This window comes from Talpa occidentalis, unplaced genomic scaffold, assembly GCF_014898055.3.
Source record: "Talpa occidentalis isolate TD23 unplaced genomic scaffold, MPIMG_talOcc4v2.1, whole genome shotgun sequence".
NCBI lineage: Eukaryota > Metazoa > Chordata > Mammalia > Eulipotyphla > Talpidae > Talpa > Talpa occidentalis.
Genome location: NW_026555331.1, coordinates 85,756,262 through 85,775,939, shown reverse-complemented (window position 1 = coordinate 85,775,939; position 19,678 = coordinate 85,756,262). Strand labels below are relative to the sequence as shown.

General features: G+C 33.7%; 1 protein-coding gene and 1 pseudogene across 9 annotated transcripts in view; one reads left to right on the top strand and one right to left on the bottom strand.

Annotated features, from left to right (window-relative positions):
• Window positions 1–19,678, bottom strand: part of PPP1R9A (protein phosphatase 1 regulatory subunit 9A) — a 292,878-nt gene that overhangs the window by 145,153 nt on the left and 128,047 nt on the right. The gene's annotated exons all lie outside the window — the stretch shown is intronic.
• On the top strand, window positions 9,354–16,183 carry LOC119250062 (zinc finger CCCH domain-containing protein 14-like; annotated as a pseudogene).

Genomic DNA, 19,678 nt, shown 5'->3' with positions numbered 1-19,678 from the left:
GGAGGAGTGTGTCTCTCCTTTAAATTGATCACATTCTGTATTTATCTATGATCACACATACTTTTTGTGTGTGTTACTTTTCTGTTGAAGTAATACTGGTTTAAAACACTGTATGTGATTTAGGGGAATAGATTCATACTTCTTCAGATACATGTTCACACCCCAAGGCACCCCTAGTCCTCACCTTGCGATCACATTTTCTATTCAAGTAAACTGTCAGTACCTTGAGGTGGCACAGAGTCATATTCCTCCTTCTATCACCTACTGTTTTTTTCTTTTTCTCGGATTTATGGTAGGATAATTGAAAAATTAAAATTGTATTTATTTCACAACATGATGCATCTATTTAAAAACATGATGTTTTGATACACATTATGAAACGTTTTCCACAATTATTACACGTTTACAGTCTTAAAGCAACAGGTCTTTTATAACCATCAGTGACTTATCTACTGTTGGGACCTTCAACCAGAACCGTTACTGACAGAAGAAAAATGACTTTCAAAAGGCAAAAGCAGGCCCTGATCATAAAAAGCTTTAAAATAAAATTTGTATTTTTAAAACAAAGAAGTCTTCCTATATACATAGTTTGGGATGAACTTTGCTAGTCATCCATTAGCTAAATAAACTCATTGCAATGCCCAGTTAGCATAATCATTTGCAAGGCCATAATCTAGAAGAGATGACTCAATAATTTGATCTTAATGATTATTTAAGTCAAAGGTAAAGTGTTGTGAATGAATATTCACTATTAAGATTAATTTTATATCTTATTGTTGACAATATGAAAAAAGGACCACTTCCTTCCTTTTAAAGGTCAGTTAGCTCTTGGTAAGAAATTTTATAATGTTCAATGTTCCCCTTGGTAGAACAGAGGATTTTTAAATGAATTTTGAAATGCTAATGTAAGAAGTATAGTGGTAAGAACAGGACAGTCAAGGGTAATTAGCTTTATTGGTTATGAAAGTATATAATTTGAGATATAATAATATCTAATATTGGGTTTGAAATGAGGACCTAGCAAGAGGAATTTTAAAGTATTTCAATTGTAGTTAGTGGATAGAAATATGTAAATATATGTTTGCTCCCTTTGCAGCCTGGAGTACAGCATCTGTCCCTGGGTGATAAGGGGTCAGTTAAGGCCCTAAAGTCCCATAACTGTGACAGATTTGCCGATTAAAATCCAGCAGTGACTTTTACAGTTTTGCATTCTGGTCATGGTGGTCCATCTGTGAGAAACTCTATCTGTGGGTGCCTGTCCTCTCCCAAGCCAAAAAAACACAAACAATCCAGTGTAGTTTTGGCTCAAGTCTGCCAAAACCTGTTCCCATGTCATCTCCACCTGCCATACTGACATCAGGAGGGTAAATATGTGTGTCATATGCCCCAAATTTGATATACTTGAATGCCCATTTGCTTTTATGAGTCAACCTGACATTGCCAAAGCAATTAGAAGCAAAGCATAATACAGAGAATCGCACCTCAGTCTTTCCCTTTGGAAGAAACTAAAACCAAAAATAGTTTCAAAATACAGTACTCAATTTCTTGAATATTTTGAGCCTCATTATGATACTATTCTTCAATATTTGATCGCGTCCCTCTTCTCCACAACTCCTAACGCCCTTTATTAATCACTTTGTACTTTCATCCTGACTTTTATTTTTGATGATATTTTATATGTTAAAGTATTATCACTATATGGCATCTTCAACAGAGAGCTCATGTGTTATTCCCTATGATACCCTCAAAACTTGGCACTGTGCTTGACAAAAGGTGCCTACTCAACATATGGAACTTGTTGGAACTTGATGGAACTGTATTACAGTAGAGACCATGTGATGAATGTAGTCCTTTTGGAAATTCTTTAACTAAATTCCCTTGAATAGGCACTCTATTCATTCATTCAAACAGTTGTTCATGTTTTCCAGATAAGCTGGCAACATGAGCAAAGGAATCTCCCTGCTGCCTAGCTTATCCTGCTGACTTTACTTATAAGCTCGGGCATTTAGGGCACAGAGATTGTGGCAGCAGCTGTGGGCATCATAAAAATCAACAAAAAGAGATAGTTCTTAACTTAAAAGTAGTATCAGAAATGGAACTGAAAAAACTGGTCCTCTGGCCTGTTTCATGACTGGCTCTTTCCACTCTTTTCTCACTGTATATAATGTAAATGTAAATCAATCAGCTCCTATCACAATAATTGAAAGTAGTTTCCAACAGTGACCATTAGGTGGACCATGAGAATGTACTAAGTTTACAGGCAAACAATAGATTTGGATGGTCCCTTCCTTCAATTTTGTTCAAAAATGCCTAAACAGAGAAATGACAGGTATATGAAGAGGTGAGGAAGAGAAAGATAACTAGTGAATTTTCTGAGATAGTTGACTCATATAAGTCTCATAATGGTGTTATTTGCAGATGATTGAAACTCAGACTCATCGACGATAGTTTGCCCAAAGACAAATTATCTGACTTAAAAATTAATGCTGTTGTGTGTATGTATGTATATATATATATAATACATATATATATATATGCACATACATATTTCTAGGTACTAGGGTTATATGTGATTTTATTTTCTTTATATTATTCTGAGTTTTAAAAATATAAAGTTTTGGTAAGTAAATCAAATGACATTATTTTTAAAATATTACCCAATCTTGAAAGATCAATGAGCAATATTTTCCACATACAGTAAAAGCAAGTTTGTATGGCTTTATATGAACTTAAGATATATTTTAATATAACACTTTCAGGGTTAATCTATGCAATGATAACTGCTGTTTACAGTGATGAACCTAAGAAACAAAAAAACCTTGTGTTTCATATTTCTAAAATACAAAATAAAATTAAGTTGTTTTGTTTTAATAAAATAAACTTTAGAAACCATGCTTTATTTTTCTTTCACTTTTTTTAGTATCTTCAATTCAGTATTAATTAAAACTTGACTGAACAAAGAACATAAATTTTGGTATTAGGAATCTGGAGCGGTTATAATACTGCAGAGAATGTAAAGCCCTGGATTACCCACTAGCCTTTGCTTAACTAGATAAAAAGATCAGTGATTATTTACATGCCAGTCACTATGAATAAATTGTAACTTTTTATCATAAAATTTAGTTTCTGTCTAAACCTGCAGAAACCATGCTTTTACAGTTAAGGTATCAATGACCAAGAATAGTGATGAGTATAGACTTAAATACTAAAACACCACCAAATGCTTGATCTTCCATAACAAAGGGATTCAAAGCCCACATCCTATTCCAGAGAGCTTAGTCACTGCAAGATTCAGTATACTGAAAACATGCTATTGGAAAGTTCAGTGTACATTCTCTTCTTTCGAACATCTGGCTGGGGTCTGCTCAGGGGAAAATCACTGCTTATGCTGAGCAAAATATGGATGTCATGCTTCAGCTGAAGTTTCCTGCGCTTACTTCACAGTGGCTTTTTTGGGCATGTGTTCATATGGAATGATTTTTTTCATCATATGAAAATAAAGGAACTAGTTCCCTGAATTATATCTACAGATAACTATAGTACAGTGACTGATCAGTCTGAAGAATGTAACTTTATTTTAAATTATTTATAAATTAATTTTATTCGGAGAAAAAAATAGCGTGTAAAGTGTACAAAGCCACAGAATTTTACAACCAGATGGGATCTGGGTAACTGCCTAAATAGTGACGCCAATAAATACCATGCATTCCTCTCCTCTTCCTTCTTGTGGTGGAATTACCAAGTGAAGAATACTAGGTAAACCGAGCCACCTTCCCAGCATTGTCAAAGCAGTCACTGTTAATCCATCAATTTAGGGGAAGAACAAAAGAAATATATTTGCCACATCTGGTCTAATCTCTCACTTTAGTTTCAAGGGGGCCATCCAAGATCACAGTTAACCACAGCTGATGTCAGGACAGTAATTTCTAGATGTTTTAGAGCGTATTCTTGATACTGCGTTGTATTCTTTAGAATGGCTCTCTATCAAAAAGACAAGTAGCAAAATAACAAGTCCTTTCACATGAAGCAAATTGTGCCCTCCTCAGCAAAGGATTCCAAGTTGGATGTCACAATTATACTTTATATATTAAGTTCTAAGTGTTAAAAAAAAATTTAAAAAGAAAATATGTAAAAACTATAGCAGTTGTTTTAAGATAGCTGGATTATAGATTTGCTTTACTGTCTTCAATATTACCATACTTTCTCTGCACAAAAATGGTAATGAAGAAATTCACTTAATTTTCCATTGCAAAAGCAATACATTAACTATTCCTACTTAAAAATAGATGTTGGCATGGTGACTCAGAAGATCTACTCTTCCACTGTGTTATCTTAAGTAAATTGACCTTTCAGGCCCACATTTTCCTCATCTGCAAAAATGTAAGGAATGAGGTAGATGGCCCCCACTATCACTTTCAGCTCTGAAATTCCAAAACTGTATCTACAATAAATCTGCTACTTGAAAACATCAAATCATTACATTAGTGGGTTCTAGTTTTAGCAATACCACTGACTGGGAGAAAAGGAATCACTTTTCCTCTAGTTTTATTTTTCATGGGAAGGAACATAACTAATATATTCCCCTAACCGCCCCCCACACACTCACGTTCAAACAAGTAAGAATGATTTAATACTTATCTGGCGGGTGCTTTAGGGATAAGAAACTAGGGCTGTAAAAAGTCTTCACTTTTCTCTTTTAGAAATGGGCTGTTGGCAGAGAACCCATATTCTGGCTGGTTTCTCACTTTTGTAATTTTTAGGGCTTTCTCTTGTGTGGTGAGATCTACAATTTTCCAGTGTCAGCAGGGACTAAATAGGTTAACATAATTCGAGGGTTCAGAATTTAGAAAGTCTATTGTTCTTACAAACCTAAGCTAAACCCTCATACTCAAGGCTTTAACAGTAGATACTTTGATCTCTCCTGCTCTAAATTTTACCAAGTTATCTCTCAAGTGGCTCAGAATTTATCAGAGAAGAATATTCTCTGTAAGTACTATTCATTAGGCTCCTTAAATTCTAAGCCTCCAAAAAAAATTAGTTTGTTTTTTAATTTTTTTTTAAAGATTTATTTATTTATACATACAAGAACCGGGATACAGGCCAGATGCACGGGAGGGTGAGAGGAACCACCAGAGACAGAGTGGGGAATAGAACAGGCAGACTGACGAAATACACTGCTGAGGGGAGCAGCGGGCGAGACAGGAGAGGTCTGCCACGCCATGTGGGATTCTCACAGGCTGACCAGGATCGAACCCGTGCCACAGAGGCTGCGGACAGCTTCACAGTGCGGCGCTCAACTGCTGCGCCACCAGGGGAGGCCCTTGGCTGTTTTTGTATATCTACAAATATTCTTCAGCTTTGTTTCCCCGGGGGTATGAGTGAGACACTTGGGAACTGTCTCGTTCATTCGGGTCTTGATTTAAAGCTTTCTTAGGAAGGAATCTAGAGCTGCATTTTGACAAGGTTTAACTTTTTTCCCCAAGTACAGAGATGAGACCCTTCTCCAATTCTCTAGCCATACTAGTTGCCGGAAAAAAACACCAAACAAGACATTTGGGCACTGATACCACTAATCCTTTTTTTTTTTTGGAGTGTCATTCCCTAAATTGGGGAGTTTCCTTACATCCATGAACTGATCAGAATACAGCTCAGTCTTTGAGGAGGTCTCTGGAGAATTCTTGAGTTCTCTCTCTGTGCAGTCCTCCCCTAAGCTGTTCTCTGCCCTGTGTACTCCAGTTGTCTTGACTTCCCCCACCAGATTCCAGAGCTGTCACTCAGTCTCAGTGTTAGTGCTAATTTCTGCATCAGGTCCATTTAACTGCACCATGGTCTGGTAAGTTCCTTCAAGTGAAGCTAAGCAATTGTAGGACTCACCTGTCTTCATGGGATCACTGCCTCGGGTATTGAGTACCCAATGGCCTTCACTGCCACTGTTTCATAGTTTGTCAGTGTAGTTATTGTTCAAGGAGAAAAATAAATTGAATCCTTGATAATATATATGAATGGAAGCAGGAGTTGGATTTACTCATGAAAACAGACAATTCTTAATCAACTTTGTTATTATTTTAAGTATTTCTACAGACAAAGCACCTTTGCACAGCCTGAACCAGGGCATGTATTTCCCACTGCCCTGCCCTACTGATCCACATAAAAGCACTGAGAAACATGCAAAGACTAATGGGAAATAACGTCATTGTACTAATGAGCTTTTTCAGGAAAAATGTGTTTGTTTGTACATTTCTTAATAATGAGTACCAGTCAGTCAAGAGATCTATCAAAGATAGCAAGAATTAGAAATCGATGATATGAAAAACTGGTGATAAATTTCAAATCATTTGTACAGAGCACAGTTGGGCAAAATCTGCCCAACAGCTTGTTTTTATACAGCCCACAAGATAATGATAGCGTTTACATTTGTAAAGGGTTGTAGAAAGAAAATAAAACAAAACAAAGAATATATGATAAAAACTAGATGTGTGTCACAAAACCTTAAATATTTGCTATCTGGTTCTTTAAAACCTAAAGGCTAACCAATTCTGCAAATTACACAGTAATTTATGAAATAAATGTCATAAACATTTCCTATGTAAAAGTAGAGTCAAAGAAAAAAAATGTCTGTTTGTCTTCATGGAAACTATGTATCTTACATTGCATAACCTTCTGGGTTGATGAATTCCTGTCCTGTTATTATCCTTGATCTATTTCATAACTTTTTGTAAATGATAGTTAATGGATAGATATGTAAATTATGGCCTGTCTGTGCTTTAATTAACTTCAATTTGACTCACCATTTCTTTATCTTATATAAATTGTGCTGATGGATTTTCACTGAACAATTTAGTTTCTTTATATCATGAGTTAAATTAAATTCATCAGCCTGTGTTCATCCTTAAAACTGCATAAAAGACATGAACTGTATGAAAGATCTTATTTTTTACTGAAAATTATCTTTTAAGACAAAAAATAAATATCAAAACTATGTCCTAGAATTAAAGGAAAAGGAAAAAGAAAGTTATAGGGAAAAAAATGTTTTTCTCTACCCTTTTAGGTTCTTTAACTTGGGATTATGAATTAAACTAACAGAAAGCATATTAACAAGTGAAAAGGCACTTGTTTTATCGATGTCTTTAAATGCAGGGGAGGTGGTGGTGTGGAGGGGAGCTACTTCACAGAAAAGAAACGGAAATCCAAAGTGGTAAATAGACCAGAGGTCTTATAAACCATTTTAACAAAGGCAATAAATTTTGGAGATGTGACTAAACAAAGAAACAGGGTCTGGAGGATGGTGACTAGGAAATGTATGGTAGGAAGGTGTTATTTAAGTCAGTTTTTTTTTATGCAGACTTAAGTCTTCTCTGGTGGTAACAACTGTTCTCCATTTCTAGGTACGGGAAAAGGACTGAAACCTTTAAAAATGGAAACTTCTTATACCTTTACAAAGGAAAATTATGCCCGCCTAGATCTGCTCAATCTCAGTTGTCTTCAGGACAAAATAATTCTTACGCTTTGTGACATAGTTGGGGCCCCCTACAAATATTCTGATTATTACTTGATTTTTAAAAATCATAGATTACATAATGTAACTTTTTAAAGATCAAGTAAATAAACTTTACTGTGTAAACAACAAAAATATAGACCATAAAGCAAAAGGCCAGGAAACAATGAGGTATTGGAAATGAAATGAGAATTGTACCAGAATAAGCTGGCAAAAAGTAAGGTCATCATTATTCTAATGATAATACCTTACTGACAAATATAGCTATTTAAAATAAATAAGAATTTCAGACCTGATTAAAAACTAAAAGCCGACTATACATTTACACTAAAGGTTCATTTACAAAAAATGTCACTCAAAAAAATTAAAAGCAAAATGGCATTTTTTTGGAGACAGCCAGTGAAATGAGACAAGAAAGAGAAATGAAAGGTATAAACATTGGAATAATGGCATAAATATTGGAGGGAAAGAGATATAACTATAATCTGCAATGACAGAACTAAAACAAAAAAATCAACTGGAAAATACTAGCAATATTATAATTATATAAGGAATCAGATTATAAAACTAATATACATAAACTGAAAGCTTCCTCGTATATAAATAATAGTGACAGAAAATATAAGGAAAGAAACTATCTAATTTCAAATTATCTGAGGTAAATATTAAGATATTAAATGCCAGTGAACTTATAAATACAACTGATTTTTTACTTCAAATAATGTACAGTTTTTAAGTCACTTTAATTTTGAAATATGACTAACATATTTATGTCCTCCAGAAAAAAAAATATACATTAAAGAATGAACTAAAAATTTCTGCATTAAAACAGTGTTGGGAGAGGGTAACTGGACATAACAGGAATTTTTAATTTACACTGCCTAACTAATGTAACAGTAGAATGACACTGAAGAAACAAGAGTCCAGAAAGATCCAACTCAAATATATATATGTACACATATTAGTATATGTATATGTTAGTATATACATGTTAGTATATTACATGCATTAGATGCAAATATAATTTTAGTATATGAGAAGTATATTTCAAATTAGTAAAGGAAAGACTCATTTCTCAATAAACTGTATTAGAAAACCATGATAACTGTGTGAGGGGAGAAGGGAGGAAGCTAGGTTGGTATCTCACTTCTTATGCCAAGCTAAGTTTGCAATGGATAAGATTTAAGACAAAAATAAATTACAAAAATGCTAAAGGAAAGGATGAGTGAATCTTTTAAAAAGGGATCCCATGGTGAGTAGTCTAATGTTCAGATATATAATTATAATGACATACTGTTCAAAAGCAGTAACTAAATAAAAATATATAAACCTGACTACATCAAAAGTAGACTTGTCATTGTTAAAAAAAAAAAGGAGTCATAAATATGTTATTCAGAAGTTAATAATAAACTAAAAAAAAATTATATGACTGTTGGGCTGACAAATGACTATTTTCAAGATGGTCAGTGTTCTTAAAACAGGAATATGGAAAACATTAATAAACAAATACAGATGAGCAAATTAGACAGACATGTAGTTTATGGGGAAAAAATGCAAATGGTCCAAATATATAAATACCCAATTCTACTATAATTAAATATAAATTAAAACAAAAATTAGCATTGAGAAAAAATTTAAGAGTCAATAATATCTAGTATGAAGAAGACAGTAAGAAAAAGTTTAAAGGACAATTTAGCAATATGTATGGCAATTTAAAATATAAAGTCTTTGATATAGTAATTATGCTTCTATGCCTTTATTCTACATGTTAATTTATAAGTATACAAAAAATCATAAAAATAAGGACAGTATTTGTAGCATTGTTTCAGTTATATAAATGGGGAAACAACAACCCATCATGGGGGAGAGATCAGTAAGTTATAGCATTATTAAAACTGGATACTCTGAAAGCAAAGATAGTCAAGGAAAAGATAAACACCTGGAATTACATCAAACTGAAAAGCTTCTGTACAGCAAAAGAGACATTAACCAAAACAGAGAGACACCCACTGATTGGGAAAAAATCTTTGTACTCCAACTGATTAGGGACTGATCAACAAGATATACAAAGAACTCACAGGACTCAACAAAAACAAAATAGATAATCCCAGCCAAGAAATGAGCAAAAGAACTTAAAAGACATTTCTCCAAAGAGGAAATACAAATGGCTAACAGGCACATCAAAAAATGTTCAACATCCCTTATAATCGGGGAAATGCAAATCAAAACCACTTTGAGATACCACCTTACACCAGTAAGAATGGCACGTATCAAAAAAATTAGCAACAACGAATGTTGTTTAGGATGTGGTGAATAAGGAACTCTCCTACATTGCTGGTGGGAGTGTAAACTGGCCCAACCACTATGGAAAGCTGTCTGGAGGCTCCTCAGTCTACTAAAAATGGAACTACCATATGACCCAGCAATTCCGCTCCTGGGGATCTACCCAAAGGACACAAAAACACTGATTCAGAAGAACACCTGTACCCCTATGTTTATTGCAGCACTATTTACAATAGGTAAAACCTGGAACCAAACCAAATGCCCAAAAATAGATGACTGGATTAAGAAGATGTGGTATATATACACAATGGAATATTATTCAGCAATCAAAAAAAGATAAACTCATGCCATTCATAGCAATGTGGATGGAGCTAGAAGGTATTATGCTCAGTGAAAGAAGCCAGAAGGAAAAAGAAAAATATCAGAGATGGTTTTACCTATAGGAATACAGGGGAACCAAAGAAGACATCAGTGTAAAAAAAAAAATAACAGTATAAAACACAACAAGCAAAAACAGACAATTATAAATCAGAGACATACTGCAGGGGAGGAGGCGGGAGAGGGATCAGAGGGAGGGAGGAAGGGAGGAGCACAGGGGACTGAGGTGATGGTGCACGGGTGCACTGGTGAAGGAAACTCTATGGGGATGACACTGAAGGGGGTGAGGGGAAGTATATATTGTTTAAAAATGAACAATGATGTAAAAAAATAAAAAATAATAAAAAATAATAAATAAAATAAAACAGGATACTCTGAAAATATTAGAAGGAATAAATCTAGATACCCTAACATGGAAAGGTAATAGCTAATATGACTGTATTGCCAAGAACTGTTCTTAGCACTTTTTCATGTACTAATTTATTAAATATTCACATCAACTATGTAAGATAAATATTAATATTATCTGCCATTTAAATATGAGGAAACTGAGATACTAAGATGTTAAATAATTCACCTAAATTATCAAATATAGTAACTGCTAGTATTGGGGTTCAATTTCAGGCAATATAGATAGAGATACTGTGCTTTTTGCCTGCAATAATTATTCATCTAACACATTTGAAGGTTAAAGCTCAAAATGCCAAAAGTTGCATGTGGATGTGTATATGTCTATGTCTATGTAATAATATATAAATGCATATATATGTATGTATTTCATACACAGTTATTTTTTGGAAGGTAGAAAGTAAATTTATACATAGGTCTTGAAAGTTAAGACTTGACTAAGAAAACATTTATTTCTGGCTTTATAATTTTCTGTATGCTTGATATCTAACAAATATTTATTGGACCGCTCAACCAGAAAATTTTAATATTTGTATTTTGCAAGTAGAAGAAAAGTAAATTTCTAAAAGAGATTAACAAGATATAATTGTTTTTATCAGTAAAGAAGAAAGAACAGTAAATGAAACAGTACTATATCCCAGGTACAAAGATATATACTTAATATCTTACAGATATTACATTTACATCACTTAAATTTATTTAATCTGAAATATATTCAGATCCTTAAAACATATTGCTACTGAATTTGAGATTTAATTACACAATCATAACTTAATTAGTTTGAATCCAGTTTCAAAAACAAATTCCAAAAATCTTGCTAACCACCTTCAATTAAGATTTCACTGCATTTAATTAAAAGATTTCTATATATAAGCAAATGGCAATCAAAAAAGGTCAGGGATAGCTATATATATGTTAGATAAAATAGATTTCTAATTCAAAAAAGTAATAACAGAGAGACATTATATTATGATTGAGGACTTAATATAAGAAGACAAAATAACACTAACAAAAATACATGCATCAAATGATGGAGCACCAAGATGAGGAAGGCCGTTAATAATATAACTAAAGAGAGATATTGACAACAATATAATAATATATAAATTTAATAAATTTAATAATACATAAATTTCGTTACTTCACTTGCAATTTTGAACAAATCCAAGACAGAGAATAGGTAAGGAAACAATGGCCTTAAATGAGGAGCTAGATCAAATAAGCTTAACAGACATCTGTAGAACCTCCACCCCAAAACTATAGCATATACATTATTTTCAAGAATAGACAATATGTTGGGACATGTGTTAATTGTCAATAAAACGACTGAAATCATACCAACTTCTTTTCCTGATCACAACTCCAAAAATCTAGAAATCAACTATTAAAAACCAGGAAAGACCATAAACACATGGAAACTGAACAATATGCTGCTTAACAGCTAATGAATTAAAGAGGAAATTAAAGCAGAAATTAAAAAAATACCTTGATATTAGTTTAAATGAGGATACAAGCTATCAGAATCTATGGGATGCAGCAAAAGCAATCCTGAAATAAGATAATGAAAACATAGGTACACATGAAGAATAAAAATTCCAAATACACAACTTAGTATTACACGTACAGCAACCTGAAAAGGAGCTTAAAGTTAGTAGAAGGGAGGAAATATAAAAACAGTAGAAATAAATAATAGAAATCAAAAAAGAACATGCCAAAAAAATGAAACTAAGATTGATTATTCGAAAAGATTTACAAAATTGGTGTCTCCAATTAGGCTAACAAAAAAAAAAAAAAAGAAAAGAAAATGGTTAATAAACGTAATTATAAATAAAAGAGAAGAAACTGGTGCTTTTTAAAAAATGAAACCTGTACCATGTACTAGAAAACAGTAAGTTGCAAGGGATCAGGATATACCACATTAAATATGCCATTCTGGAACAAGGGTTATTTTGATTGTGTATTTTGTGACACTCAATTAAGATGATGTACTCAATTAAGTTACCTACATGTGTTTTACAAAAGTAGTTTCATGTGATGACATTTCTATGTAGCCTTTGGAAATGACCTCATTTCCTCCCAAAAATAAAATTTTACAGATAAAAAAATTACTTATGTGAATCTTGAGAAAATGCATCAGAAGAAGTAAATTGCATTTTCAATAAGTTTCTGACTATCATGTAGTTTTTCAGAATTGTGGTGAAACTTGTAATTCTGGTGATGTTTATGAATTCCTAAGTTGATGAAAGTCCTGATAACTAACTTTGAATTTATACCGTCATTTTTTTTTTTTAAACTTGAGCAGATATATCAAAATCCCCTGGATATGTATTTTTATGTTTCTTCGCCTGGTCTAGGTATAAAATAACTCACTACCCATTGCTTATCATTATAAGATTGTGGAGGTGGTGGGAAGAAACAAACAAAAAAGAGTAGAGGTCCAAACACGTATCCTCAAAAATGGTTAAAGCAGAGTAAGACTGAACTGACTGCTGCTATATATTTCCATGTAAAGACCCTCCAAAAATGAAGTGCATTAAATTTTAGAAAAATATTTAGAAAATTTTGACATTCATAAAACATGTAGTGATCGTTTCTGTGATTACCGAAAAATGGAGTCTAAAGAAGGAAGAAATTATTTGGGAAAATGCTTTTGCAATTTTTAGCAGAAAAGCATTTCAGCAGTTTTCATAAAGATGACAATGATATTCTGTTGATCCATAATTTCAATGGTTTTTACCAAAGTCAGGATAGGATTTAAGAATATTTTTAGTCTCTTTGCCTTTACCCTCCAAGTTACCTTTTTAATTCATCCTACTGAATAGGGTATTGTTCATATTCTGACACTCAAATAGAGAAAAAAAATTAAGAGAATGTATAACATTATACTTCATAGACCTTTTCACCTTGTAAAAATTTCATTTTTAAGTAAAATTGCAAATGTTTCTTATGCATAAGAGTCTGTTCAAATTCAAACATAGAAAATGACTTTTAGTATTTTTGAAGAAATTTGTCACCCTCTTATGGAACAGGACAATTCAGGTTTTGAAGTAAACCTGCCACTGAAAAACATATACTGAAAATATCTAAAAATGTGAAATCCAAATTAATATCGATGTTATATTTAAAAATTGCCTGTATGTTGATATGCAACTATGATTAAAACACTATTATTTCATAATATGAATGCTGAAACACAAATTATTAACTGTGTATTTTGTTTTTAATAAAGCAAAAGCTGTTTGCATTTTACAAAAGTTTTTAAATATAATAAATAGAAAGTTCTACACCCTAAAATCTTAAATTATTTAATATAGTTTTAACATGACATGCATGTATCTTTTTATAATAAACCTAATTAATAAAATTAGTTCACTTAAGTTAAACTTGGAATTATACTCACACATACAATGTAATAATTATCAGTCAAAATTATATTGCAGAATAAATTTTAACAAAATGGACTGGATGACCATCTAAAATATATTATTAGTAAGGAAGAGAGAATACAACAATAAGGTAAGTAAAATATGATCCTTTAAAAAATAAAAGTAGTGGCAGGGAGCAGTGTTGGTGGTAGGGGCTGTGAGGAGAAGTAGGTGCAATGCAGTGCTCAGCCTGCAGCAGAGCCAGGAGATTGGCACCAAGATGACCCATGAGATCCAGAGGGCCACTAAAAGAAAATTAAAGAATTAGGCACTTACATTGACAAAGAACCTTCTGATTCCACTATGGTGATGGTGGCCAACAAGAAAAGTCAGGACCAAATAAATGACAGAGAATTAGTTACCATTTCCAGGGAATAACAGTATCAATTCACCAAAATGGTTTCACTTTATATGAGATAAAAATGCTCCATTACAACTGACCCCTGTAGTCTAAAATCTTCTGATGGCAACATCTTTGAGTCATGCGCCTTCAAAGAAGATTATTTTGGTCAAGAAGATGCAAGGCACAAAGTAGCAATGCCACCCTTCGGGGTTGCTAGCACTAGACTTGCAAGAACAGGAGTACTAATGCCAGAGTTCAGATGAAGAAGCGCCCACCTAACTAATGTCAACAACGAGAGCTCAAAGGGAACCAGCATCCTCTGAAGATGTGATGGATATTAAGCCAGAATACCAAATAAGCTCATTGACGAAGACCTCAAATTTGTACAGGAAATTCCCTATCTCCGAAAAAACCTGCAATACTTCTCACCCTACTATTGAAATTTATCAACCATCTGCAAGTATAAAAGCAGGCAGGCTGCAATTTCAACAACAGCAAGTGTTCCTGCTGCCAAGCCACTCCAGTCCCTTCTTCAGAAACAAATGCAAATGAGTATTTAGGAAGAAAACTTTCGATAGAGAAAGTTGCCCGTGATTAAGTTCAGTTGTTGAAGTAAGAAAAAATGAACCATGATGGAGAATAGTAAGAGGACAATAATGACCTGTGGGTCCCAGACAGGAAGCATTGCTATTAGTGAGTCTGCCAGCAAAGTCAGAAAAGAGAGCTTCACTTCCACCTTCTAAACAAGCTAATAAGAATATAATTTTGGAGACTATATCTGAAGCTCAAGTGTTTGTAACAAAAACTACTATTATATAGTCTCACAGAAATGAATACTTCCAGTTGCTCCCAGAACTGGAATTTCTCAAGAAGAAGGGTGAGCAGAAATGGTCCAGGGGCAATGCGGGAACCAGAATAAGTACCTCCATTCAAGAACAGGAGACGGCATCAGAAAAAGTTCAAGTACTCAACTGAGGCAAGTGTTACCCAGACTGTAAAGTGACCCAGCAATGGCAAAAACTCTGAAGATCAGTCAAGATATCTATGATTACCATGACACGCTATGATGATATACAGACATAAGATCATTTATTCTGAAGAAGCTGAAGCTGTCTGGGAAAACAGGGGTAACAAACCAGGAGTCAGGAATGAAGACTGCTGATACCCTTTGTGTTCTTTCAGGACACCTTATACAGACACAAGGTCTTGAACAACCGGCTGGTGTACCAAGTCCCAAGTTTACAGTGACAATGAATGGTGGTCCCAGTCCTTCAAGATAAATTTCAGATCGAGAGGGTGTGTGCTTTGAAGAAATGAAACCCATAAACCAAAATGCAGCCTTTAGCAAGGGACTCAAAGGTGTCCTATACACACAGCAGCTGCAGTCAATAGCAGGCAACTTAATGACCCCAAAATGGTTACAGAAATGTCATTATGGAGACAGCTTTGATGGAAACTGAGTGAACTGAGTGTGACACAGAAACCAGAAAATGTGTTGGAGCACTGGCCTGCCTACAAAGATGGCAATGAAAATCCTCACAAGGTTTTCTTCAAGTGTAATTTTGTTGGAAAATGTTTGCTTGTCTGAATTGTAAATATGATGCAAAATGTACAAAACCAGATTGCCCCTTCACTCATGTCAGCAGAATTCCAATAGCGCTTTCAAAACCAGTCTTTATAACACCAGTACCACCTTCCAGTTGTCAGTTCTGCCGTTACTCCTCTGCTTGTAAGAAAATGGAATGTCCCTTCTGTCATACAAAATGTAGATTTAATACTGAGAGTATCAGACCTGACTGCATTGCACATTTTATCATCCCATCATGGACTCGACCTCGAACAGGTAAATGACCCTCGGTCCTCTCTGTCACAAATTTATGGAATTTGAAAGTTTCCATCTATTATGAAAGATAACCTACAGAATCTGGCAAATCTTTGAAACTTGGAGTCTAGTGCTTTCATAATATGCTTACTGTCTCTCTGAAGGTCCAATTTTTCAAGTTTGTTTAACTTTATCAAGTGGTTTTAACAAGTTTATTTACTGGCTTTGTTTTGTTTATGAAAAGACAGCTTAAAGAAAAATTAAATTCTATTAAAACATTTGAAGTTTGTTTGTTCCACTGCTGTTTCAAGTAGCAGTGCGCACAATGTGTTGCTGTCACTGTCAGTACTGATGATCCAGCTTGGGGCTCTGGCATTGCTGCACGTAGGGAGAGAGGCAGTGAGGGAAGCATCTTACTCCAAAATTTGGATTGTTTCTTTCACTATTCTCAGAGTATAAAATGTTCATACCACCATGAAAAGAAAAGTGGCCAAAATACTTAGACTTAAGATGGCATTCAATAATCTTAATTTTATTTGAAAAGCATGATAACACAGTCTTCTCCGTTGGCATTTTAGTAAACAGTTCCCAAATAATTAGTCCCTTATCTTCTGATTAAGTGCAGATGAGTGAGGGTGGTGGGTTTTTAAGGCAAAAAACAGTCGGAATGGCAAGTGCAAACAGAAATAACCTTAAAATGTTTTCATTTACTATCAACATATGCCTTTTAAATAAATATTTTTTGGGAAATACATTAAAAAATTAAAATATATGTATTCATAGTGACATAGCCTTTAAATCAACTTTCAAATTGTAATTAATGGTAACTAACACAGAGTAGTTACTAGACCTAAAAAATAAATTTATTTCCTTCTCACATTACCTCTGTATTCTCTACCGTAAACATCTTGTTTATATAATAAATTAAATTTTCATTTAATTTTACAAGTGCTGAATCCTGAGCTATTTGAAAATTTTAGCCACTCAAAATAACTGCTAAATAACATTTTATGTACTTTAGTATATGCTGGGGTAAGATGAACGAAAGCAAAAGGTGAGTTAAGCAAAACTATTTACAATTTTCATTTTACCATAATCTTGGTACTCCTAGAACTGTCGCATAAAATATATTTAACTAGATGTTTTACCTGAGAAAAATTAAATTTAAAAACTGAAAAATTACCAAACAAGGATCAAGGTGCTCTGGAAATAAATCTATTTACATTATATGTATCCAATCTCACCTTCTTTCTAGTATTCTAGTTTCTCTTACTATATTGTGACTACTTCCATTGCCATTGCTAATTCAAAATGAATTTCATAGTTTTATCATTTTTTTAAGTTACTAATTTACTTGAAATTTGCTATAATGTGGTTCTGCCTGCTAATTCTACCAGATGTACTATGGTACAAATCATCTCTAAGTATGATTACTTAGTTGTATGAGCACTACATGTAAATGAATCAATTGAAAAATCTCAATTTATGCTTACAACTGAAAACTGGCTTTAACTTTGACATGAATCACAAATATTCCCAGTACTTTAATGAAAAGCTACCTCCTCTTTTCCCCTTATGAAAACCATCATCTGAGGAACACCTTCTTTGCTGGTGAAGGTTTGGAAGTGGAAATCATTGTTTACTAATATTCTCTCTTTTTGTATAGGTAGAATTCAAACAATGATGTTATAATACTTTAACATGTATCCTTTTTCATATCCATTTATTTCATAGCCATTTCAAATTGGGCCACCTGATAGAGACCTGCCCTGATTTTTATTTTCTTCTTTCTCCCCAAACTACAAAGATTCTAAAAACCTATACAAAGAAAAAGGTAATGACTGTAAGAAGCTGGAGGTGAGGAGTTGGAGAGGAGAGAAAGCATGAACTGACAAAATGTTCCAAAGAATCATAGAAAGTGGTATTATCATGATGCTGAGGTTACAATTTCATCTGACCAAAGTCTAATTTCATAAGCAAAACAACATCTTACACATTTCTGAGTGGTGCCTTTATTCAACAATATTATTTTCAAATAAAATTAAACCAAGTATCATTTCTAATTGACATGAAAGGTCTGGCAACTGCAGTCCTATGACATATAATGAAAGAAAACCATGTTGCAAGAATATCAATTTGACATCTGTGGCTTTTACACACTGTGGAATGATTGTTTCAAAAAATATCAGCTGTCACTGGAATGTTACATCAAGGTTAAGAAAAAGAATCAACTAAGCCAACAATCTGGCAAACACCAGTGCTGAGTTGGGCTGGAAAAAACTCTCGTTTGCAATAACATAATATTTGCACCCACAAGGTAAGTCTTCATGTACTGGAAACAGACAGTAAGAAGTGTGAACGAATAGTATGGTAGTAGCCTCAGCAGGTAAGAGGTTATTTTATTGTGTGTTAATAACAACATATTAATAATATTTCCAACACTGCCTGTATGGAAGCCGAAGGACCCCACTGCCAAAGGTAAGAAGTAATGGTTAATTTTACTCTTTTACCTTGACTGTTTTGTCTCTGACAAGAGGATTCCGGCAGGGTGGGGGAGGGAAGTTCTTAAAATCCAAAGACTTTTCAAGGTATGACAACTGCATAACAAGGGAGTAGGATCAAAACAAGGGGGGGATGGCAATTGCATGGCGACTATAACCAAGATGAAAATGCATACATTGTGCAAAAATGAAAAATGATCTAAAAAATATATAAAATTTTAAAAAAATGGAAAAAAATGTCTTATAATGGAGGGTGCTGGCTGCTACTAATCTAACTGCATATGTCAACATTGAAAAGAATGAAGGGTGATGTTGAGCATATGATTATGAAACAAAAAAAAAGACTGAGCATATTACTTTTTACATAGATAAGCTGAATAAAATTGGGCCACCTGATGGAGAGTTCCCCAAGTGCCCTGATTTTTCCTTTGCTCTTTCTCCCCAAACTACTTAAAAACCCCATCCTGCACTCAAAAGGTACCCACCTTCACTTTCTTCCACTTTAGCTGATCACCCTCTGAAAGTGTTCTCACCATGTAAACAACAGCTCCACTTACTTTACTGATGTTGTCTTTGTGAAATGAATAGAAGTATAAAAGTTTTAAAGTCAAATAGCACTGTTAATTAGGTTTGGTTTAGAAAAAAGAATAAATTCACTCCACTTCTTGATGTCTGGCCCCTCCACACCACTCTTCTCATATGTAAGCACAATCAGTATTTAGTATTATTATTATTAGTTATAATTAAATGAAAAATTTACACCTGATTCATTTCTTGTTTCAAGAATCTACTTTTTTATGGCAGCAATTTTTGTTAACTCAATTCAATTGCCTTCATTTTTTGCATAAATTTCATGTATTTTCACTAATTCAGTTCCAGACATCCCAAAAGGAATACTAACTTCCCTTTCTCCAGTGTAACACCTCAAATGATACATCATTTTCATGTGTGTTCGTTTTCCTTAGACACTCTCCCTAAGTCTTCTATTCTCCACTGTATACTCTCTAGAGAGAAGAGTTAGGT